The sequence below is a fragment of the Arachis hypogaea genome, chromosome 14 (genome assembly GCF_003086295.3).
Source record: "Arachis hypogaea cultivar Tifrunner chromosome 14, arahy.Tifrunner.gnm2.J5K5, whole genome shotgun sequence".
NCBI lineage: Eukaryota > Viridiplantae > Streptophyta > Magnoliopsida > Fabales > Fabaceae > Arachis > Arachis hypogaea.
This window is the reverse complement of record NC_092049.1, coordinates 112,656,442-112,665,383: the sequence shown is the minus strand read 5'-3', so window position 1 is coordinate 112,665,383 and position 8,942 is coordinate 112,656,442. Positions and strand designations below refer to the sequence as shown.

Sequence of the window (8,942 nt, the reverse complement as noted above, 5' to 3'; positions counted from 1 at the left end):
GGTGATGTATCACATAAAGCCAGCCATGGAAAGGAGTAAGACTGACTGGATGAAGATAGCAGGAAAGCAGAGGTTCAGAGGAACGAAAAGCATCTCCATTCGCTTATCTGAAATTCTCACCAATAAATTACATAAGTATCTCTATCCCTATTCTATTATTTATTATTCAAAAACTCCATGATTATTTTATATCCGCCTGACTGAGATTTACAAGGTGACCATAGCTTGCTTCATACCAACAATCTCCGTGGGATTCGACCCTTACTCACGTAAGGTATTACTTGGATGACCCAGTGCACTTGCTGGTTAGTTGTATCGAAGTTGTGACAATTATGAATTAAGATCAGAGCACCAAGCTCTGGAGCCATTACCAGGATTTGTTCGAGCCTGGAGATCACAATTTCTATGCACCAAGTTTTTGGCGCCGTTGCCGGGGATTGTTCGAGTTTGGACAACTGACGGTTCATCTTGTTGCTCAGATTAGGTAACTTTCTTTTCGTTTTCTTTTCAAAAATTTTCAAAAATATTTCAAAAATTTCTCCCTTGTTTTCGAAAAATTTTAAAATAAAAATGTTTTAAAAAAAAAAATTATATTTTTCTTCAGAATTTTTAAGAATGAATTCTAGTGTTTCATGAAATATGTTGAATCATATCTGGCTGTAAAGCCATACCCAAACTACTTTGGGATTGATATTCAACTAATCACTCCAGCCCATGTAATTATATGCTAAAGCTTGGCTGGCTGTTAAGCCATGCCAGACCCTTTGATTAGAGCTTTAAGACTAACATGGCAAGATTCCTGGAATTCATATTAAAAATTTTGGAATTCTTATTTTCTTTTTCAAAAGAATTTTTCGAAAAATATAAGATAAAAATCCAAAAAAAAAATTATAAAATCATAAAAATAAAAAATATTTCATGTTTCTTGTTTGAGTCTGGTGTCATGTTATAAGTTTGGTGTCAATTGCATTTGCATCCTGCATTTTTCGAAAATAATCATGCATTCATAGTGTTCTTCATGATCTTCAAGTTGTTCTTTGTCAGTCTTCTTGTTTGATCTTGATGTTTTCTTGTTTTGTGTCTTTTCTTGTTTTACATGTGCATCTTTCGTTTATTAGAGTCTAAACATGAAAGATTTCTAAGTTTGGTGTCTTGCATGTTTTCTTTGCATATAAAAGTTTTCAAAAATATGTTCTTGATGTTCATCATGACATACACGGTGTTCTTGGTGTTCATCTTGACATTCATAACATTCTTGCATACATTCATTGTTTTGATCTAAAAATTTCATGCATTGCATAATTTTCATGTTTTTCATAAAAATTCAAAAAAATCAAAAAAAAAATATCTTTCTCTTTTTCTCTCATCAAATTCGAAAATTTGAGTTGACTTTTTCAAAAATTTTTAAAATCAAGTTGTTTCTCATGAGTCAAATCAAATTTTCAATTTGAAAATCTTATCTTTTTCAAAATCTTTTTCAAAAATCAAATCTTTTTCAAAATTTTTTGGTTATTTTCGAAAATTCCAAAAATATCTTTCAAAAATATTTTTCTTATTTTATCACAAATTTTCGAAAATAACATAAACAATTAAAGTTTTGATTAAAAAATTTGAAGTTTGTTACTTGCTTGTTAAGAAAGATTCAAACTTTAAGTTCTAGAATCATATCTTGTAATTTCTTATGAATCAAGTCATTAATTGTGATTTTAAAAATCAAATCTTTTTCAAAAACTAATTTCTATCATATCTTTTCAAAAAAAAATATCTTCTTATCTTATCTTTTTCAAAATTTGATTTCAAAATATCTTCTCTAACTTCCCAACTTCTTATCTTTTCAAATTTGTTTCAACTAACTGACTAACTTTTTGTTTGTTTCTTAACTTTTTCAAAACTACCTAACTAACTCCCTCTCTCTAATTTTCGAAAATATCTTCCCTCTTTTTCAAAAATTTCTTTTTTATTAACTAATTATTTTTATTTTTTATATAAAAAAAAAATTTTGAAAAAAATACTAACCTTTTTCAAAAATTATTTTCAAAAATCACTAACTCTTTTTCAAAAATTGTTTTCGAAAATTCACTTCCCCCTCTCATCTTCTTCTATTTGTTTATTGATATACTAACATCTTTCCTTCAACTCTCCAAAAATCCGAACCCCCTCTCTCTCTGAGTTCAGATTTTCTTCCCTTCTTTTCTTCTACTAACACAAGGATCCCTATACCGTGGTGTAAAGGATCCATATTATTACTATTTTTTCTGTGCCATCTTCTTTGTCATATGAGCAGGAGCAAGGACAAAAACATTCTTGTTAAAGCAGATCCAGAACCTGAAAGGACTCTGAAGAAAAAAATTAAGAGAAGCTAAAATACAACAATCCAGAGATAACCTTTCAGAAATTTTCGAACAGGAAAAGGAGATGGCAGCCGAAAATAATAATAATATAAGGAAGATGCTTGGTGACTTCACTGCACCTAATTCTAATTTACATGGAAGAAGCATCTCCATTCCTGCCATTGGAGCAAACAACTTTGAGCTGAAACCTCAATTAGTTTCTCTGATGCAGCAAAACTGCAAGTTTCATGGACTTCCATCTGAAGATCCCTTTCAGTTCTTAACTGAATTCTTGCAGATATGTGATACTGTTAAGACTAATGGAGTAAATCCTGAAGTCTACAGGCTCATGCTTTTCCCTTTTGCTATAAGAGACAGAGCTAGATTATGGTTGGATTCTCAACCCAAAGACAGCCTGAACTCTTGGGATAAGCTGGTCACGGCTTTCTTAGCCAAGTACTTTCCTCCTCAAAAGCTGAGCAAGCTTAGAGCTGATGTTCAAACCTTCAGGCAGAAAGAAGGTGAATCCCTCTATGAAGCTTGGGAAAGATACAAACAGTTGACCAAAAAGTGTCCTTCTGACATGCTTTCAGAATGGACCATCCTGGATATATTCTATGATGGTTTATCTGAGCTATCAAAGATGTCACTGGACACTTCTGCAGGTGGATCCATTCACCTAAAGAAAACGCCTGCAGAAGCTCAAGAACTCATTGACATGGTTGCTAATAACCAGTTCATGTACACTTCTGAAAGGAATCCTGTGAGTAATGGGACGCCTATGAAGAAGGGAGTTCTTGAAGTTGATACTCTGAATGCCATATTGGCTCAGAATAAAATATTGACTCAGCAAGTCAATATGATTTCTCAGAGTCTGAATGGAATGCAAGCTGCATCCAACAGTACTCAAGAGGCTTCTCCTGAAGAAGAAGCTTATGATCCTGAGAACCATGCAATAGCAGAGGTGAACTACTTAGGTGAACCTTATGGAAACGCCTATAACTCATCATGGAGAAATCATCCAAATTTCTCATGGAAGGATCAAAAGCCTCAACAAGGCTTTAATAATGGTGGAAGAAACAGGTTTAACAACAGCAAGCCTTTTCCATCATCAACTCAGCAACAGACAGAGAACTCTAAACAAAATGCTTCTAATTTAGCAAATCTAGTCTCTGATCTATCTAAAGCCACTGTAAGTTTCATGAATGAAACAAGGTCTTCCATTAGAAATCTGGAAGCACAAGTGGGCCAGCTGAGTAAAAGGATCACTGAAATCCCTCCTAGTACTCTCCCAAGCAATACAGAAGAGAATCCGAAAGGAGAGTGCAAGGCCATTGACATAAGCGCCATGGCCGAACCTGTGAGGAGAGGAGAGGACGTGAATCCCAAGGAGGAAGACCTCCTGGGACGTCCAGTGGTCAATAAGGAGCTTCCCTCTGAGGAACCAAAGGACTCTGGGGCCCATCTAGAGACCATAGAGATCCCATTGAACCTCCTTATGCCCTTCATGAGCTCTGATGAGTATTCCTCTTCTGAAGAGAATGAGGATGTTACTGAAGAGCAAACTGCCAAGTTTCTTGGTGCAATCATGAAGCTAAATGCCAAATTATTTGGCATTGATACTTGGGAAGTTGAACCTCCCTTGTTCATCAATGAACTAAGTGATCTGGATCAACTGACATTGCCTCAGAAGAGACAGGATCCTGGAAAGTTCATAATACCCTGTACCATAGGCACCATGATCTTTAAGGCTCTGTGTGACCTTGGTTCAGGAATAAACCTCATGCCCCTCTCTGTAATAGAGAAACTGGGAATCTATGGGGTGCAAGCTGCTAAAATCTCATTAGAGATGGCAGACAGCTCAAGAAAACAGGCTTATGGACAAGTAGAGGACGTGTTAGTAAAGGTTGAAGGCCTTTACATCCCTGCTGATTTCATAGTCCTGGATACTGGAAAGGAAGAGGATGAATCCATCATCCTAGGAAGACCTTTCCTGGCCACAGCAAGAGCTGTGATTGATGTTGACAGAGGTGAAATATTCCTTCAATGGAATGAGAACTCCCTTGTGTTTAAAACTCAAGGATCTCCCTCTGCAACCATGGAGAGGAAGCAGAGAAAGCTTCTCTCCAAGCAGAGTCAACCAGAGCCCCCACAGTCAAACTCTAAGTTTGGTGTTGGGAGGCCACAACCAAACTCTAAGTTTGGTGTTGAACTCCCATATCCAAACTCTAAGTTTGGTGTTGGAGAGTCTCAACAAAGCTCTGCACATCTGTGAGGCTCCATGAGAGCCCACTGTCAAGCTATTGACATTAAAGAAGCGCTTGTTGGGAGGCAACCCAATGTTTATTTATCTAACTATATTTTTCTTAGTTATGTGTCTTTATAGGTTCATGATCATGAGGAGTCACAAAATAAATATAAAAATTGAAAACGGAATAAAAAACAGCAGAAGAAAAATCACATCCTGGAGGAGCATCTGTCTGGCGTTCAAATGCCAGAACAGAGCATAGTTCTGGCGCTGAACGCCCAGAATGGGAGCATCCTGGCGCTGAACGCCCAGAACAAGCATGGTTCTGGCGTTCAACGCCAGAAATGGCAGCAAAGGGGCGTTGAACGCCCAAAATGGGCACCAACCTGGCGCTGAACGCCCAGAGTTGTGTGCAAGGGCATTTTACATGCCTAAATTGGTGTAGGGATGTAAATGCCTTGACACCTCAGGATCTGTGGACCCCACAGGATCATCTCAGGATCTGTGGACCCCACAGGATCCCCACCTACCTCATCATCTCTCTTTCCTTTCATGATCATCCCTTCTTTTTTTCCATTTACCACTCACATCCATACACCCACTACCTTCAAAAATTCAACATCTCTCTCCCACCCAATCCCACCCATATGGCCGACTACACACTCCCATCCATCTCCTCCATACCTTCTTCTTATTCTTCTATTCTTTCTTCTTTTGCTCGAGGGCGAGCAACATTCTAAGTTTGGTGTGGTAAAAGCATAGCTTTTTTATTTTTTTCCATAACCATTGATGGCACCTAAGGCCAGAGAAACCTCTAGAAAGAGGAAAGGGAAGACAAAAGCTTCCATCAAGGGTCTATAGCTCAGTGGTAGAACATTTGACTGCAAATCAAGAGATCCCTGAGATACCTCAGGGGATTCATTTTCTTCCACACAATTATTGGAAGCAACTAAGGGTGGAACATCAAGAGCACTCCATCATCCTTCATGAAATCAGAGAAGATCTAAAAAGCAATGAAGGAGGAGCAACAAAGGCAAGGAAGAGACATAGAAGAGCTCAAAAACATCATTGAAACGCCATCATCACTAAGGTGGATTCATTCCTTGCTCTTATTTCTTCTATTTTTTTTCGTTTTCTATGTTATGGTGCTTATCTATGTTTGTGTCTTCATTACATGATCATTAGTAGTTAGTAACTATGTCTTAAAGTTATAAATGTCCTATGAATCCATCACCTCTCTTAAATGAAAAATGTTTTAATTCAAAAGAACAAGAAGTACATGAGTTTTGAATTTATCCTTGAACTTAGTTTAATTATATTGATGTGGTGACAATGCTTCTTGTTTTCTGAATGTATGCTTGAACAGTGCATATGTCTTTTGAAGTTGTTGTTTAAGAATGTTAAATATGTTGGCTCTTGAAAGAATGATGACTAGGAGACACGTTATTTGATAATCTGAAAAATCATAAAAATGATTCTTGAAGCAAGAAAAAGCAGCAAAGAACAAAGCTTGCAGAAAAAAAAATAGGCGAAAAAAAAAATAGAAAGAAAAAGAAAAAGCAAGCAGAAAAAAACCAAAGCTCTTAAAACCAAGAGGCAAGAGCAAAAAGCCAATCACCCTTAAAACCAAAAGGCAAGGGCAATTAAAAAGGATCCCAAGGCTTTGAGCATCAGTGGATTGGAGGGCCTAAAGGAATAAAATCCTGGTCTAAGCGGCTAAACCAAGCTGTCCCTAACCATGTGCTTGTGGCGTGTAGGTGTCAAGTGAAAACTTGAGACTGAGCGGTTAAAGTCAAGGTCCAAAGCAAAAAAAAAAAAAGAGTGTGCTTAAGAACCCTGGACACCTCTAATTGGGGACTTTAGCAAAGCTGAGTCACAATCTGAAAAGGTTCACCCAATTATGCGTCTGTGGCATTTATGTATCCGGTGGTAATACTGGAAAACAAAGTGCTTAGGGCCATGGCCAAGACTCATAAGGAAGCTGTGTTCAAGAATCATCATACTGAACTAGGAGAATCAATAACACTATTTGAACTCTGAGTTCCTATAGATGCCAATCATTCTGAACCTCAATGGATAAAGTGAGATGCCAAAACTATTTAAGAGGCAAAAAGCTATAAGTCCCGCTCATATGATTGAAGCTCTGTTTCATTGATAGTTTGGAATTTATAGTATATTCTATTCTTTTTATCCTATTTTGATTTTCAGTTGCTTGGGGACAAGCAACAATTTAAGTTTGGTGTTGTGATGAGCGGATAATTTATACGCTTTTTGACATTGTTTTTAGTATATTTTTAGTAGGATCTAGTTACTTTTAGGGATGTTTTTAATAGATTTTGTGTTAAATTCACATTTCTGGACTTTACTATGAGTTTGTGTGTTTTTCTGTGATTTCAGGTATTTTCTGGCTGAAATTGAGGGACTTGAGCAGAAATCAGATTCAGAGGTTGAAAAAGGACTGCTGATGCTGTTGGATTCTGACCTCCCTGCACTCAAAGTGGATTTTCTGGAGCTATAGAACTCGAAATGGCGCGCTTCCAATTGCGTTGGAAAGTAGACATCCAGGGCTTTCCAGAAATATATAATAGTCTATACTTTGACCAAGAATTGACGACGTAAATTGGCGTTCAATGCCAGCTTTCTACCCAAATCTGGCGTCCAGCGCCAGAAAAGGATCCAAAACCAGAGTTGAACACCCAAACTGGCACAAAAACTGGCGTTCAACTCCACAAATGGCCTCTGCACGTGCAACACTTAAGCTCAGCCCAAACACACACCAAGTGGGCCCCGGAAGTGGATTTATACATCAAATACTTACTCATGTAAACCCTAGTAGCTAGTTTATTATAAATAGGACCTCTTACTATTGTATTAGGCATCTTTGGTCTCAGTTTTATTCCATTGTTCATCTTAGGAGACTATTGATCTCGTTTAGGGGGCTGGCCATCCTGGCCATGCCTGGACCTACACTTATGTATTTTCATACGGTAGAGTTTCTACACTCCATAGATTAAGGTGTGGAGCTCTGCTGTTCCTCAAAGATTAATGCAAAGTACTACTGTTTTCTATTCAATTCTTCTTATTTCGCTTCTAAGATATCCATTCGCACCCAAGAACGTGATGAAGGTGATGATTATGTGTGACGCTCATCATCCTTCTCCCTTATGAACGCGTGCCTGACAAACACTTCTGTTCTACATGAATTAAGCTAGAATGAGTATCTCTTAGATCTCCTAACCAGAATCTTCGTGGCGTAAGCTAGAATGATGGCGGCATTCAAGAGAATCCAGAAAGTCTAAACCTTGTCTGTGGTATTCCGAGTAGGATTCAATGATTGAATGACTGTGACGAGCTCCTAACTCGCGATTGCAGGGCGTTAGTGACAGACGCAAAAGGATAGTAAATCCTATTCCAGCATGATCGAGAACCGACAGATGAATAGCCGTGCCGTGACAGGGTGCGTGAGCATATTATTCACTGAGAGGATAAGATGAAGCCATTGACAAGGGTGATGCCTCCAGACGATTAGCCGTGCCGTGACAGGGCATTGGATCATTTTCCCGAGAGATGACCGAAAGTAGCCATTGACAGTGGTGATGTATCACATAAAGCCAGCCATGGAAAGGAGTAAGACTGACTGGATGAAGATAGCAGGAAAGCAGAGGTTCAGAGGAACGAAAAGCATCTCCATTCGCTTATCTGAAATTCTCACCAATGAATTACATAAGTATCTCTATCCCTATTCTATTATTTATTATTCAAAAACTCCATGATTATTTTATATCCGCCTGACTGAGATTTACAAGGTGACCATAGCTTGCTTCATACCAACAATCTCCGTGGGATTCGACCCTTACTCACGTAAGGTATTACTTGGACGACCCAGTGCACTTGCTGGTTAGTTGTATCGAAGTTATGACAATTATGAATTAAGATCAGAGCACCAAGCTCTGGAGCCATTACCAGGATTTGTTCGAGCCTGGAGATCACAATTTCTATGCACCAAAGAACAAATTGAATCCTATGATGTGTAAGATACTTTGTAAAGCTATCTTACCCTTTATCATCAAAATTTTATTTGTTAACATGTTCTTTTGCATGTACTGCCAGAACTGATGTAAGAACTGAAGAAATACAAGAATTCTTTAGAGAATCAAAAAATAAAAAACCCAATGAAAAGGTTGCACAGGGGTATGTTGAATTTTGGTGTATATTGTTGATTTTAAGGTGTTTTTTGTTGTTGATAATTGATTTTGCTTTTTCAGGATGAAGGAAGTTGGGCTTCCATCGACGGAAGGTCACTATGACTCATTGGTATGCGAAATTGTGATCCCTGAGGTTGTAAAATTTGTTGTTCGTTCTCT

The 8,942-nt window shown here is 37.8% G+C and overlaps 1 non-coding gene across 1 annotated transcript; it reads right to left on the bottom strand.

Annotated features, from left to right (window-relative positions):
• Window positions 1-2,811: 2,811 nt before the first annotated feature.
• Window positions 2,812-2,919, bottom strand: LOC112745944 (small nucleolar RNA R71). Its single transcript, XR_003173848.1, has one exon. It is a non-coding gene; the product is annotated as a small nucleolar RNA R71 (small nucleolar RNA).
• Window positions 2,920-8,942: the final 6,023 nt, after the last annotated feature.